The sequence below is a fragment of the Elephas maximus genome, chromosome 22 (genome assembly GCF_024166365.1).
Source record: "Elephas maximus indicus isolate mEleMax1 chromosome 22, mEleMax1 primary haplotype, whole genome shotgun sequence".
Lineage (NCBI taxonomy): Eukaryota > Metazoa > Chordata > Mammalia > Proboscidea > Elephantidae > Elephas > Elephas maximus.
In genome coordinates this window covers 23,218,637-23,235,364 of record NC_064840.1, presented here as the reverse complement: position 1 = coordinate 23,235,364, position 16,728 = coordinate 23,218,637, and the positions used below count along the sequence as shown (strand labels likewise).

Below are 16,728 nucleotides of genomic sequence, written 5' to 3'. Positions count from 1 at the left end.
AAACAATGGCAATATCCATTAGCTGATGACAGAATAAACAAAAAGTTTGTCTATACTAAAACAAACAAACAAAAAAAACCCACTGTTGTGAAGTCAATTGTGATTCATAACCCTATAGGAAGAGTAGAACTGCCCCACAGGGTTTCCAGGGAGCATCTGGTGGATTTGAACTACCAACCTTATGGTTGGCAGCCAAACTCTTAACTATACCGCCAGGGTTTCGATGTCTATACTAGAGAATATGTATTCAGCAATTAAAGGGAATGAAGTTCTGATATATGCCACAACATGGATGATCCTTGAAAAATGATGCTAATTGAAAGAAGCCAGATAGAAAACTCTGGCCTATAAGACTTCAAATACATGAGCCCCGAAAGCAAGTGTAAATCTGATACTGTCAGCTTTGTGGGATGACAAGAACATTAATGCTGGTGGCCACAAGTTTGGTCTAGGACTGGAAACTCAAGCATAAATGAATTTATGCAGTCATATATATTTATATTTATTGCATTTTTTATTGAGATACATGTCACATAACATACAATGCACCCATTTAAAACTTGTAATTCAGTGGTTTTTAGTATAATCAGAGTTGTGCAGCCATTACCACAATCAATTTTAGAACCCTCGTGAGGGATTGCTGATAACATTTACATTAATGGTCGTGGAATAATTTGAAAAAGGATAACGGTAATGATTGTACAACCTGAAGAATGCAATCAATGTCAAAACGGTTCTCTACAAAAATTCAGCAAAACACAGCCATATGGAAGGAAATGAGGAACAAAAGAGATATAATACACACAAAAAACAAACACCAAAATGGCAGAAGTAAGTCCTTAACAGTAATTAAACGTAAATGGATTAAAACCTTCCATCAAAGGCAGAGATTGGGAGAATGGATTTAAAAAAATGATCCATTTATATCCTGTCTAAAAGAAACACACTTTAGATGCAAAGACACAAATAGGTTGAAAATGAAATGGTGGAAAAATATATTAGAAGTACTAAGTATTCCGGATAGCGCATAGGTTTAACCAAAAGAGACCTAGAGTGACTATAATTAATGTCAGACAAAATACACTTTAAGTCAAGTGTATTACAAGAGATAAAGAAGGGCACTATGTGGTGATAAAAGGGTCAACTCCTAAAGAAGGTGTAACAATTATAAGTATGTATGCACCCAATACCAAAGCCCCAAAATACATGAAGCAAACACTGATAAAATTTGAAGTAGAAATAAACAGTTTGACAATAATGGTCGAAGACTTAAACACACCATTTTCAATAATGGATAAAACATCTAGTCAGAAGATCAATACAAAAATAGAGGATTTGAACAACATTATAAACCAGTTAGTCCTAATAGGCATATGTAGAACACTTCACCCAACATCAGCACTATATGCATTCTTTTGTAGTGCATATGGATTATTTTTCAGGAAAGGCCAAATGCTAAGTCACAAATCAAGTCTCAACAAATTTCGAAACACTGGAAATCACACAAAGTGTATTTCTGACCACAATGGAATGAAACTAGAAATCAGTAACAAGGAAAATTGGAAATTTCACAATTATGTGAAAGTTAAACAACACATTATTAAATAACTAATGGGTCAAAGGAGAAATCAAAAAGGTAATCAGAAAAGACTTAGCGATGAATGGAAATAAAAGCACAGCATACTAAAACTTACGGGATGCAGCAAATTCAGTGCTTACAGAAAAACTCATAGTGGTAAACACCTATATTAAAACAGGAAGAAAGATCTCAAGTCAATAATAACCTAACTTTACAACTCAAGGAATTAGTCGGGGAAAAAAGCAAAGTACGCCCAAAGCTACCAGAAGAAAAGAAATAACAAAGATAAGAGCAGACATAAATGAAATAGAGAATAGACAATAGAATCAATGAAGCCAGACGTTGATCATTGGAAAAAAATCAAAGTCAACAAACTTTCAACTGGACTGACAAAAAAAAAAAAAAAAGATGCAAATATCTAAAATCAAGAGATGAAATAGGAACTTTATCTTTTATTTTGATAGATTTATTACTGTTATTATTTTCTGTTACTAGATATCTTCTTGTACCATAAGCTTTAAATTTTCCTAGACTGCTACTTGAATTGAGTGATTTCAGATTATTATAAAGTAGCTCCCCTTGGATTGTGGAACTTTGCCATGTATCAAGTTGATTAACCTGAACGAAACCAAACCCATTGCCATCAAGTCAACTCCGACTAGTAACAAACCTATAGGACAGAGCAGAACTGCCCCATGGGGTTTCCAAGGAGCGACTAATGGATGCAAACTGCTGACTGTTTGGTTTAGCGTTAGCTCTTATCTGCTGCAGCACCAGGGCTCCATCATGCTGATTAAGCAGAGATAATTCAAGTATGGAATCAGTGATTTGACTAATGTCACTTGATTCCTTCCAACTTAGATTCTGTGATTCTGTGGTTTTAAGATACTTGTGTTACCCCCATGCATCTGTCAGTTTGTGCTCCTGTCGGGGCTCATGTGTTGCTGTGATGCTGGAAGCTATGCCACTAGTATTAAAATACCAACAGGGTCACCCATGGTGGACAGGTTTCAGCTGAACTTCCAGACTAAGACAGACTAGGAAGAAGGACCTGGCAGTCTACTTCTGAAAAAAAAAATTAGTTGAAAACCTTATGAATAGTAACAGAACACTGTCTGATATAGTGCCTGAAGATGAGCCCCTCAGGTTGGAAGGCATGCAGTACAACTGGGTAAGAGCTGCATCCTCAAAGTAGAGTTGAACTTAATAATGTGGATGGAGTCAAGCTTTCAGGACCCTCATTTGCTGATGTGCCATGACTTAAAATGAAAAGAAACAGCTGTAAACATCCATTAATAATACGAATGTGGAATGTACAAAGTATGAGTCTAGGAAAATAGGAAATTGTCAAAAATGAAATGGAATGATAAACATCGATATCCTAGGCATTAGTGAGCTGAAGAGGAATGGCATCACATTTATCATCAAAAAGAACATGTCAAGATCTGTGCTCTGAAGTACAGCCCTGTCAGTGATAGGATAATATCCATATGCCTACAAGGAAGATCAGTTAAATATGACTATTACTCAAATTTACCCACTAACTGCTAAGACCAGAGATGAGGAAATTGAAGATGTTGCCCAACTTCTGCAGTCTGAAATTGATCAAACATGCAATTAGGATGCATCGATAATCACTGGTGATTGGAATGTGAAAGTTAGAAACAGAGAAGAAGAATCAGTAGTTGGAAAATATGGCATTGATGAGAGAAATGATGCTGGAGATTGCATGATAGAATTTTGCAAGACCAACGACTTCTTCATTGCAGATACCTTTTTTCACCAACGTAAACGGCGATTATACACGTGAACCTCACCAGGTGGAATACATAGGAATCAAATTGACTGTGTCTGTGGAAACAAGACGATGGGAAAACAATATCATCAGATCAAGGCCAGGGGCCGAATGAGGAACAGACCATCAATTGCTCATGTGCAAGTACAAGTTGAAGCTGAAGAAAATTAGAACAAGTCCACAAGAGCCAAAGTATGACCTTGAACATATCCCACCTTAATTTAGAGACCATCTCAAGAACAGATTTGATACATTGAGCACTAATGACTGAAGACCGGACGAGTTGTCAGAAGACATCAAGGACATCATTCGTGAAGAAAGCAAGAGGTCATTAAGAAGACAGGAAAAAAAGAAAAGATCAAAATGGATGTCAGGAGAGACTCTGAAGGTTGCTCTTGAACATAGAATAGTTAAAGCAAACACAGGAAATGATGAAGTAAAGGAGCTGAACAGAAGATTTCAAAGCGCAGCTCCAAAAGATGAAGTATTATAATGACATGTGCAAAGACCTGAAGTTAGAAAACCAAAAGGGAAGAACACGCTCAGCATTTCTCAAGCTGAAAAAAGCCAAGCCTCCAGTTGCAATAGTGAAGGATTCTATGGGCAAAATACTCAGTGACACAGGAAGTGTCAAAAGCAGATGGAAGGAATACACAGAGTTACTATACCAAACAGAATTAGCTGACATTTCAGTCATTTTAGGAGTTAGCATATGGTACCGAAGGAAGAAGTCCAAGCTGCACTGACGACCTTGGCAAAAAACAAGGCTCCAGGAATTGACAGAATACCAACTGAGATGTTTCAAGAAGCAATGCAGCCCTGTAAGTGCTCACTCATCTATGCCAAGAAATTTGGAAGACAGCTACCTGGCCAACCAGCTGGAAGAGATCTATATTTAGGCCCATTCCTAAGAAAGGTGATCCAACCTAATGTGGAAATTATTGAACAATATCATTAATATCACAGGCAAGTAAAATTTTACTGAAGATTATTCAAAAGCGGTTGCAACAGTACAACTAGGAACTGCCAGAAATTCAAGCCAGATTCAGTAGAGCACGTGGAATAAGGGATATCATCATTGAAGTCTGATTGGTTCTACATGAAAGCAGAGAACACCAGAAAGATGTTTACCTGTGTTTTATTGACTGTGCAAAGTCATTCAACTGTGTGGCTCAGAAACAATTATGGATAACATTGTGAAGAATGGGAATTCCAGGACACCTTATTGTGCTTTTGAGGAACCCGTACGGAGATCAAGAGACGTTGGTTTGAACAGAACAAGGGGATACTGTGTGGTTTAAAGTCAGGAAAGGTGTGTGTCAGGGTTGTATCCTCTCATCATACTTACTCAATCTGTTGTTGGCTGAGCTAATAATCCAAGAAACTGGTCTGTATGAACAAGAACGGGGTATCAGGATTGGAGGAAGACTCATTAACAATCTGCATTGTGCAGGTGAGAAAACCTTGTTTTCTGAAAGTGAAGAGCACTTGAAGCACTTACTGATGAAGATCAAAGACTATAAACCTTCAGTATGGATTACACTTCAACATTTTATGGATTACACCTCAACATAAAGGAAACAGAAATCCTCATTACTGGACCAATAAGCCACATCATGATAAACGGAGAAAAGATTGAAGTTGTCAAGGATTTCATTTTACTTGGATCCATAACCAACACTCACAGAAGCAGCAGTCAAGAAATTAAATGATGCTCAATGCATCGCATTGAGCAAATCTGCTGCAAAAGACCCCTTTAAAGTGTTAAAAGCAAACATGTCACTTTAAGGACTGAGGCATTCCTGACCCAAGCCATGGTGTTTTCAGTCACCTCATATGCATGTTGAAAGCTGGACAGTGAATAAGGAAGACCGAAGAAGAATCCATGCCTTTGAACTGTAGTGTTTGTGAAGAATATTGCATATACCATGGGCTGCCGATATTTTGAACGTGTTGTCAGGAGGGATCAGTCCCTGGAGAAGGACATCATGCTTGATAAAATAGAGGGTCAGGGAAAAAGAGGAAGACCCTCAACAAGACAGATTGACACAGTGGCTGCAGCAGTGGGTCACGCATAACAGTGATCATGAGGATGGTGCAGGACCAGGTCGCATTTCATTCTTTTGTACCTAGGGTCACTACAAGTCAGAACCAACTTGGTGGCACCTAACAGTAACAACAACAATATTGTGTTATGTTTAAAAATCCTCAGATCACTTAAGAGGTTCAATTAATAGTATTAAGTTTTTTTTTTTTTTCATGATGCTTACAGTACAGGAGGAAATCTAATGCCTAACAGAATGATGAACCATACGAGGAGAAAAATCTTTTCATACACTGACAGTCTTGTGCTGTACACCAGTTTCCCCCTTCCTTCCTGCGGACGCTTCTGTAATTATGTATGACTTTTTTTTTTTTTTTTCCTGTGAGACAGATATTTGTTTGGCTTGTTCTTTACGAGTAAACAGGATGCTGGCTCTTTTAGGTCTGTGAGTCTGAAATGCATAATCTTTTTAAACTGAAAGCTATATCTGATAGAGCTCTTAATTGGTCAGGCACTATATAGGAAGTGCCAGAGCCCTTTCTTTATCTGACTGTCAGTATGGATGAGCAGACACTCCTTTGGTGCCAGCAGTTGGGATCAGGCCTTTGGTCTCTGACTACTCAGTCTGCAGGAAAGGACAGGTTGTGACACTTGACTGGCTTACAAGAGCTGTTACGTGACACTTAGCACAGACCTATCTCTCAGGCCCCAAATGCACCAGCGATGCTTGGACCATGCATGCGCTATGTTGTCAGAGCTGTCTTACCAGCTAAGATAGATTCCCTCCCTAATGCTCATATTATCTTACTTTGGCTCTCTGAAGAGTCTTCCTTAAATTACAGTACTAATCACTGTAATTTCATTAACCATCCATTACAACGCAAACGCTTGTGAGTTTGCCTTTTATCTAACAAATGCATTTTTCTCTTTAATTGTGCACTGCTACTTACTGTTCACTGAAATTTTACAGTGCTAGAATATTAGTATTGAAAGGGCCTTGATGCCAGTTTACTCTCCAGTGTACTGATGTGGGGCTGAAACCCCCACCCCACGGGGATAAATGACCGGTTCGAGGCTATGTTGCGAATCTGTGGCATTACATAAACCACTCAGAACAGTTGCTCTAAGGATTGAGCCTTCCATTTTTTTTTTTTTTTTGGTAAATCAACGCCTCAATTTGCATATGATTATGTTTTTAAATTTAAATTTTATTTGAATATGCAGTTAACTCAAGTAATACTTAAGTGCTTATAGTGAAAAGTGGCAATCAGCTGACCTGTTCCCCTCACCTCTACAATTCCTACTTTCCAGAGGTAAACCACTTTCAGTTCTTTTACCTCTTTCTTTAGGGATTGCCAATACAAGATAACTTTTGCTGTTAATACCAGGTAATAAAAAAAAAATAAGGAGCCCTGGTGGTACAACAGTTAAGCACTCGACTACTTACTGAAAGGTTGGCGGCTCAAACCCACCCAGCTGCTCTGTGGAAGAAAGACCTGGCGATTTGCTTCTATAAAGATTACAGCCAAGAAAACCCTATAGGGCAGTTCTGCTTTTTTACATAGGGTTGTTAAAGGGTGAAATTGACTCAGCAGCACCCAACAGCAACAATAGAGAAAATAATTTATACTTTCAGTAAACGTTTCTCTGATTCTTAATTTCGTATCTTATAGCTTCTGTTGTACTGTTGTTTTCATGTCCTGGAAAAATCTAATTGACTAAAATCCAGAAGCTTCTAAAGATTAAGAGTGTTTCATTTTAGATGAATTCCTGGTGGCACACTGTTTAAAAACTCGGCTGCTAACCAAAAGGTCAGCAGTTCAAATCCATCAGCCACTCCTTGGAAATCCATACGGGGCAGGGCTACTCTGTCACTATGAGTTGGAATCACCTAGATGGCAACAGGTTCATTTTAGATGGGTAAACTCATTGTATTCTCTTACAGTGCCAGACCTAGAAATGGACTGGTGAGATCCAAGGGATAATGAAATCGCTTAATCTAGAACAAAATAGTTTTAACAAGAGTACTTCCAGTGCTGCATCTGTTCGTTGAAACATCTCAGTTGGTATTCCGTCAATTCCTGGAGCGTTGTTTTTTGTTAAATGTCTTCAGAGCAGCTGGGACTTCTTCCTTCAGTACCATTGGTTCTTGATCATATGCTACCTCCTGAAATGGTTAAACGTTGACCAATTCTTTTTGGTACAGTGACTCTGTATTCCTTCCGTCTGCTTTTGATGCTTCCTGAGTGCTTCAACATTTTGCTCATAGAATCCTTCAGAATTACCAAGAAATTTGGAAGACAGTTACCTGACCAACCGACTAGAAGAGATAAATATTTGTACTCATTCCAAAGAAAGGTGATCCAACAGAAGCAGAAATTATCAAACTATCATTACCATCACACACAAGTAAAATTTTGCCAAAGATCATTCAAAAGTGATTGTACCCTTTAAAGTGTTAAAAAGCAAAGATGTCACTTTGAGGACTAAGGTATGCCTGACCCAAGCCATGTTTTCAGTGGCCTCATGTGCATGCCAAAGCTGGACAGCGAATAAGGAAGATTGAAGAAGAATTGATGCCTTTGAATTATGGCCTTGGCAAAGAATATTGAATATACTATGAACTGCCAGAAGAACAAACAAGTCTGTCTTGGAAGAAATACAGCCAGAGTGCTCCTTGGAAGCAAGGGTGGTGAGACTTTGTCTCACATACTTTGGACGTGTTATCAGGAGGGACCAGCCCCTGGAGAATGACATCATGCTTGATAGAGAGTCAGCGAAATAGAGGAAGACCCTCAATGAGAAGGATTGATACAGTGGCTGCAACAGTGGGCTCAAACATAACAGTAATTATGAGGATGGCACAGGACTGGGCAGTGTTTCGTTCTGTTGTACATTGGGTCGAGATGAGTCAGAACCAACTCTGTGGCTCCTAAAAACAACAACAACATGCCTTACGTCTGGCACGTTTTCTTTCCTAATATGAAAGTTAAATCCACAAATACGTATTAAGCTGTGTGTCAGGTAGTGTCCTGGATGTTGAGGCACAAATCAGGAAACAAAAGGTAGCTAATCCTGATTCTTAGGAATCTTGTGAACTAGTCAGTAAAATACGTATAAATACATATCAGCAGTTAAAACTTGGTATGAATTTCTGTTTATGGTTATGCTTGAGTATCAGACCAAATCTCTGCTGAGAACTCCTATAAAAGCTGTTTTAAATAGTAATAATAACATACAGTAGTGGTAGCCAGGCACCATCTAGTTTTTCTGGTCTCGGGGTAGAGGAAGCCATGGTTCATGTAGACAGTTCTGTAAACTGATTTCTTCTCTGAGTGTTCAGTTTCCTTCTTTCTCTTTTGCTCCAAACAGATAGAAACAAAGTTGTATCTTAGATGGCTGCTTGCAAGCTTTTAAGACCTCAGATGCTACTCACCAGACATTGGTTGATTTTTTTAATGTTAAACCAGTCTTGCATTCCTGGGACAAACTCTTCTTAGTCATGATGTATTATTCTTTTCCTATATGTGTTGGATTTTACTTGCTAAAATTTTGTTTAGAGTTTTTACGTCTATGTTTATGAGACATATTGGTTTTCAGTTTTCTTTGCTTATAGTAATGTCTTTAGCAGAATTTGTTACCAGGGTAATGTTGACCTCATGGAATGAGTTGGGAAGAATTCCCTCCTCTTCAATTTCCTAGAAGTGTTTATGTAGAATTGGTATAATTTCTTCCTTAAACCTTAGTGTCTTAATTTGGTAGAATTACGTTAATTTGGTAGAATCCTGTTGTAAAGCCATCTGGAGTTGTGTGTGTCTGGCGGGGGCGGGGGTAGTTCTTAACTACAAATCCAATTTCTTTACTAAGGACACCCACTCTGCACTTATCTACATGGTTAAGGTTCAAAGACCAGATGGTTATGGGAAAATCGGTGTTATGTGAGAGTAGCCTTGCTGGAACATCTCTTTATATTGAATGCAAGCCAAACCCCCATGGAAATTCCCTTTTCAACTGATTGGCTGCTCACATCAGATCTCAAAATGGAGGATGATTACATCAGACACCAAAATGGAGGATGACCACATCAGATCACAAAATGGAGAATGACTGTCAAATTGTATCATGTCACTGCTAAACCACTGAGAACCACAGCCCGCGAAGTTGACACATAACCTTAACCATCACAGCCAGCGTTACTCTTGCCTCTCACCTGGGTGTTCGTTACTGGTAGACGCCCATCATTAATGCACAAAATAGTTGGATAGTAGATTTTTCACTATTGTCATAAATGTAAAATGTCAGGTAAAGAGATGGTAAGTTCAGAATAGGTGTATAGTACTAGTCAAGTTATCTGTTTCTTCTTGAGTGAACTTTGGTCACGTGTCTTTCAAGGAGTCTTCATTTCCTTGAAGTTGTTGAATTTATTAGAATAAAGTTTATAATGTTCCCTTATTATTCTCTTAATATCTATAGAATCTGTAGTAGTGTCTCCGCTCTCATTTCTGACAGTGGTAATTTGTGTATTCTCTTCTTCCATTTGTTCCCCCCCACACACCCTTATTAATCTGGCTAGAGGCTTATTAACTTTATTTATCTTTTTAAAGAATCAGATTTTGCTTTTATTTATTGTATGTATTTTTCTGGTTTTCTATTTTGTTGATTTGTGCTCTGATCTTTAGCATTTCCTTTCCTCTGCTTATTTTGGGTTTAATTTGATCTCTCTTTTTTTCCTGGTTTCTTAAGGTGGAAGTTGTTGATTTGAGACGTCTTTTCTCCTCTAAGTACTACTTTAGCAGCATCCCACAAATTTTGATACATTGTGTTTTCATTTTCATTCAGCTCAGAATACTTCTTAATTTCCCTTTTGATTTCTTATTTGACCCATGAGTTATTGACGAAGTATATTTAGTTTCTAAACGTTGTTGTCAGGTGCCATCCAGTCGGTTCCGAATTATAGTGACCTTATGTACAACAGAAAGAAACACTGCCTGGTCCTGTGCCATCTTCATAACCATTGCTGTGTACGAGCCCATTGTTGCAACCACTGTGTCAGTCCATCTTATTGAGGATCTTCCCCTTTTTCACTGATCCTCTACTTTATCAAGCATGATGTCCTTCTCCATGGACCAGTCCCTCCTGATAACTTGTCTAAAGTATGTGAGACAAAGTCTCACCATCCTTGCTTTTAAGGTGGATTCTGGCAGTACTTCTTCCAAGATAGTCTTGTTCGTTCTTCTGGCAGTCCATGGTATATTCAGTATCCTTTGCCAACACCATAATTCAAAGGCATCGATTCTTCTTCTGTCTTCCTTATTCATTGTCCAGCTTTTTACATGCATATGAGGCCATTGAAAACACCATGGCTTGGGTCAAGTGCACCTTAGTCCTCAAAGTGACATGGTTGCTTTTTAACGCTTTAAAGAGGTCTTTTGCAGCAGATTCGCCCAATGCATTATGTTGTTTGATTTCTTGACTCTTGTTTCCATGGGTGTTGATTATGGATCCAAGTAAATGAAATACTTGACAACTTCAATATTTTCTACATTTATCATGATATGAGGATGGCACAGGAATAGGCATTTTTTCATTCTGTCGTATATAGGGTTGCCATGTGTCAACGGACTCAATGGCACCTAACAACAACAAAAATCATGATATCGCTTATTGGTCCAGCTGTGAGGATTTTTTCTTTGTTATTTTGACTAAGAGCAGATAATACCAGAAAGATGCTTACCTGTATTTTATTGACTATGCAAAGGCATTCAACTGTGTGGATCATAACAAATTATGAATAACGTTGCAAAGAATGGGAATTCCAGAACACTTAAATGTGCTCATGAGGGAACTGTACTTAGACCAAGAGGCAGTCATTCGAACAAAGCAAGGGGATACTGCATGGTTTAAAATCAGGAAAGATGCACGTCAGGGCTGTATCCTTACATCGTACATATTCAGTCTGTATGCGGAATGAATAATCCAAGAAGCTGGACTATGTGATGAAGAACATGGCATCAGGAATGGTGGAAGACTCATTAACAACCTGCAGTATGCAGATGATACAACCTTGCTTGCTGAAATCTAAGAGGATTTGAAGCACTTACTGATGAAAATCAAAAACTATGTCCTTCAGTTTCTAAATACCTGAGGATTTTTCAGAGCTTGCCCAAATATCCCACAAAGTAATCACTAAGAACATAAATAGTAAGACTCAACCTACCAAGAAGAAACACACTGGAAAAAGATATACTATGCTGAATGTAATCAAAGTTTGAGTAGCTATATTAATATCAGACAAAGTAAAATTTGGTTCAGTTTTATATTTTTTGGAGGGAGGAGAGGATTTGTTGATCTCCTCACTCCACCATAGCCTGAAGTTTCTAGCATGCTTCCTCTTTGGGTTCTTTTTTATTTAAATTTTCCAGACCCCCTTTCACTAAGCAAAAGCAAAGGGGCACTTATTCTTTATTCTCCCAGAATTGTGTGTCCTATAGATTGAACAGTCTGTAGAGTAAGAACTAATGAACAGATAAAAATAGCTCAGTTCTTCAGAGCTCCCTTGGTAATAATAAAATACCTGCAGATAAATAGGACAAAGGAAAGTTCTAATGGTAAATGTTATGAATTTTATGAATGGCATGAAGCTAGCACCTTATGTCAGTCATACCCTTCGGCCACTAAGCGTTTGCAACATCGGGAAGCTTCTGCAGTGAGTAGAGTGTATGTATCAAGGTAGCTTTCCTAACCTTGGTTCTGATTCTTCTTGTGCTGCATGCTGGAAGAGCAAGGGAGTGGAGAAACTTCATTTTCACGTATGGTTCCTCTTCCCCTTAACTGTCGCAACATGGAAGTTGAAAGTGGGCTATGAGTACTACTGATACCCCTTTTTATAAAAGAGAGTACAGTTTCTCTTGGCAAAACATGAAGGAATGCCACTTTTCCCTGCTCCTTCTCTTCCTCTCCCATTCCTCCTTCCTAGCTTCCTCTCTCCGTGATCATTGTTGGGACTGGGCAGGGGAGTGTGGACGTGAATGGTTAGGGGAAAGCTGGGAGTCCTGCCAGTAGATAATACAGGGTCAGTGGTGCATCAGGAATGCCTGATAGTCATACCAAAGCTCGGGCAGATTGACTTCCTGTTCTGTAACTGGAATCTTAGGTCACTGGAATGGCTTCCCAGAGCTGAAAACCAAAAAAGGTGCAGGCAGTAGATAAGCGTTTTGGTATGAGTTGAATCTAGATTGAAAGTCTAAAATTTTTCATTTTACATTGTCACTTTGCATGGAAACTAAGTATATAAAAAGATTTTATTGTTTATAGATATTACTGTGTTTCAGGGGTTAAAAATACTTGAACAAAGGGGAACAAAGAATGGTCCAATGTGTTGTAGTCCCACCCGTTCTTTATGCAGACCTCTGTATTCTCATGAGGAGTGGTTAAAAAAAACCCAGATCCTTCTCATCCTCCGTTCTGATGACAAAATGTCTTAATCCAGAATGCTCCCAGTGGCTAGGTAGAACTCCACATTCCACCAAACACCACCAGGGAAATCCAAGGTACCCCCATCTTGGCTCTCCTGGGCCCTCACTGCACACAGCAGAGATTAGATGATAGCTTGGGGTTGCCATGCAGTGGGAGAGCTGCTTCCTGTTTTTCAGGGGGTTCCTCTCAGTGCCAAACACAGCAGCTGGGAAACAAAGTTTTCCCAGAATTGCAGTCTACTTACTGCATTCTTCCTAAACATGATTCTGACAGCAACTGTTAACATCTGTTTCCAGAAATGTCAGGGCTGTAATTTCTTTAATTGATTGATTAGGACCGTTGCTGTAAACCAGCTTGTTGAGCCTCTTCAGTATAGATGAGAATACTGTTTTTTTTTTCTCCTGGCTGTCACAAGTTAGATTTTCCTACATAGGTGGCAGCGTGTAGACATTACGTAGAACACTAGCTCTTAAGTGGTGCTATTCACGATTCTCATGCTGAGCATCTTCCAGAGACTTGGAAATCTGCCCCGCCCAGGTGCTCTTCAGGGGCCAGTGGGTATGGCCTGCACACAGCAATAGCAATTTCTCTGAAGAGCCGTTGTGACTTCAATAGAATGGGCTCATGGGCGCCTTAGAGGAGGAAGGACGGGGGCATGAGAGACTTCCTCCTTAACTCAAGCTTCTGTTCCCTTTCCCTTCATTATTTTCCTGCTGGTTAGAGAAAACCTGCCAAATGTAAAGTGGTCTGATTGCCAAAGGTCTTAGTGTTAAGAAATTGTCTCAGGAATGGATTTTCTTAGATAAAATCTGAAAGAACCCCCAGAATTACATTCTTAGAAGGAATTTGGATAAAGTGAGGCTTGAGACAAGCTCCTGGAGTTCACGTAGGCCTGGTGCATAGTGAGGAAACAGCAAATCAGAGGGTCACCATGCTTGCCTGAAGTCAGACGATTGGGTCTCCCCCTCGCAGCCCTGGGTACTTTCTGTGGAGCTGCCAGATTCTTCTGCAAGTTTCCAGTAAGAAAATATCCTTACTATGAGGCATAGAAGCGAAATCAGATACATGATGTTTTCAAGAGGTGCTTAACTATATTGCTAAATACAGAATCATTGAACTGTCGGGGTTAGGTAATCTTTATCTGTCATCTCAAAGAGTGTGCAGTTGGCCCATCACTCACAGTCCCTTTCTGCCTTACCTCCTGAGAAACCATGTTTTCCTTGTGCCTCATCTACTTTGGCCAGGACGTCAGCTCTCCACGGAGTTCACGTTTGGCAGGTAAATGTTATTACTTACACCGTTGCACTGGGTATTCACAAATGAGTTTGGCCTGAAGAGCCATCTAGGGTGACTCTTCTAATTGTAGAAGCAGGTTATTTGTAAAGATGTCCTATTGCTGCCTCATAATATTTAATTACGGAAGGAGTAATTAGCCCTAGACGCTGCAGGGATGGGGAGAAACTAGTTTTCTTTCTGAGTGGGCTCTTTAGATTCAGGAGAAAGAAGGCTATTCTGGTTATCTGCTGCTATGAAACAACCACCACCCAAAACTTAATGGCTTAAAATGATAATATTTATTTAGCTCATGAATTTGCAATTTGGGTGTGGTTTAGTAGGTACAGCACCTCTCCACACCACTCATCCTCACCTGCTGTGGCTAGAATCAGCTGAAGGCTCTCTCACTCACTTGTGTGATAGTTGGTGCTGGCCAGTGGCAGAGACTTTACTGGGTTGTGACTGCAGTACCCACGTGTGGCCTCTCTGTGCGACCTGGGGTTTCTCACAACCTGGTGGCTGGGTTCCCAGGGCAGGGTCCCTCGAGAAAAACATGCCAACACTGTCTTACTTACTACGACTGGTCTCTCCTGCCACATGCTCTGTGACAAGTCAGTCACAAGGGCTGCCTGCTTATAAAAGGAGGGAAGTAGACACCACCCATTGGTAGGGGCATAGTGAGCTTCTGCAGAGGGTGTGGGGTTAGAAGTATTGCTATGGCTGTGCTTGGAAACCCTGGTAGTGTAGTGGTTAAGTGCTACGGCTGCTAACACAAAAGGTCAGCAGTTTGAATCCATCAGGCACTCCTTGGAAACTCTATGGGGCAGTTCTACTCTGGCCTGTAGGGTCGCCATGAGTCAGAATCAACTCAACACCAATGAGTTTTTTGTTTTAAAACAGGTGCTTGAAAACTCCAGTCTGCCAAGAGACTGTTAGCTTTTGTTTAAGCAAGCAGGGAAGCTAATAATGTTATATTGACCTGGCAGAGCCTTCTGGTGCCCTCTAACAAAAACATTGCCTCTCAGAGAGAATCTGGTAGAGTCGGCAGTATGAGGGTGGGAATAAGTGACAACCTGGTAAAGACATCTACTTTACTTAAGCTGTGTGTTTGCATTTGCAGGACTTGGCAATAAGTCAGCTGAGCTTTAATTGTGTCCTGGGCCGCACAGGAAATGGCCTGTGACCTTTTGAGCCCATCTGGTGTCTTCCATCAGACATCACCTTTTCTTCCAAGTCATTTGATCTGGACTGTACCCAGCCTGTTCTACTCTGATTTAAACCTGTACCATATTTAGTACAAAACTCCAAACACAGAGAATAAGTACATAGCTTGAAAGCAGAGAGAGGCCTTGTGCACTTAAATGTGTTTGTGGCCCTGGGACTCTTCTTTAAAAAAAAACAAAAAACAGATTTATTGAAGTATAACTGGCATAATAAACTGCATGTATTTAAAATTTACAGTTTCGTAAGTTTGACATGCATGTACCTTTAAAACCATCACTACCTATAATGAGCATATCCATCACCCTCAAAGTGTCCTCGTGCCCTCTTTTTTGCCTGCTTCTCCACCCACCCACCATCAGCCACCACCCCCCACCCCACTCCCAGGCAACCATTGATCTGATTTCTGTCACTTTTGATTTGCATTATTTATAATTTTATGTAAATGGAATTATAGCATCCACTATTTGGCAGGGGATGTCTGGCTTCTTTCACTGCATAATTATTTTGAGATTCATTCATGTTACATGAAGTGATTGTTTATTTCCTTTTTTCCTGAGTAGTAGTCCATTTTCTGGGTTTATCACAGGTTACCCATTCACCCGTTGGTGGACTTTTGTATTGTTGCCAGTTATTGCCCATTATAAACAAAGCTGCTGTAACACTCATGTATAGGTGTTGCCATAAACATAATGGGCTTGGTGGATCATGTATGTGGTAGGTGTAAGTTTAACTTTTAAGAAACTGCCAAACTGTCTTCTCCTTCTCACCCTCGCAAGGCTTTTTATGGTCAGCCATTACCCCTTCTAAACTGGGTAGTGGTATCATGTGGTTTTAATGTTGCATTTTCGTAATGACCAGTGCCAAGCATCTAATGCTGAGCAGTGCTGAGCAGCACATGCTTATTGGCCATCCATATATCTTTGGTGAAACTTCTGTTCAGTTTTTGCGCATTTTCTTGTTGTGTTATTTGTTTTCTTAACGAGTTTTGAGAGTTTCTTATATGTACTCTGTACAACATCTGTATGAGATATATATGATTTGCACATACTTTCTCCCAGTTTGCAGCTTGTCTTTTCACTCTCTTAACGGTATCTTTCCAAGAGCAGAAGTTGTTCATTTTGATGAAGTCTGACTTATAAATTTGTTTTTTTCCCTCACGGAGCATGCTTTTGGTGTGGTATGTACAAAATCTTTGCCCAACCCAAGATCACAAAGGTTTTCTCCTGGAAGGTTTTTTATAGTTCTAGATTTTACATTTAAGTCTGTGGTCACTTTTGTTAATCTTGCTGTATAGTCTGAGATACAGATTGAGGTTAATTCTTTGCTGTGTAGACT

The 16,728-nt window shown here is 39.6% G+C and overlaps 1 protein-coding gene across 5 annotated transcripts in view; it reads left to right on the top strand.

Annotated features, from left to right (window-relative positions):
• Positions 1-16,728, top strand: part of SPECC1L (sperm antigen with calponin homology and coiled-coil domains 1 like) — a 182,963-nt gene that overhangs the window by 147,798 nt on the left and 18,437 nt on the right. Inside the window, exon 14 of one of the 5 annotated variants that reach the window (XM_049865403.1) lies at positions 1-16,728. This exon is cut by the window's left edge and continues 16,345 nt beyond it; it is cut by the window's right edge and continues 12,406 nt beyond it. The exons of the other annotated variants lie outside the window; for them this stretch is intronic. The gene's annotated coding sequence lies outside the window, so the exon portion shown is untranslated. 5 annotated transcript variants of the gene reach the window in all.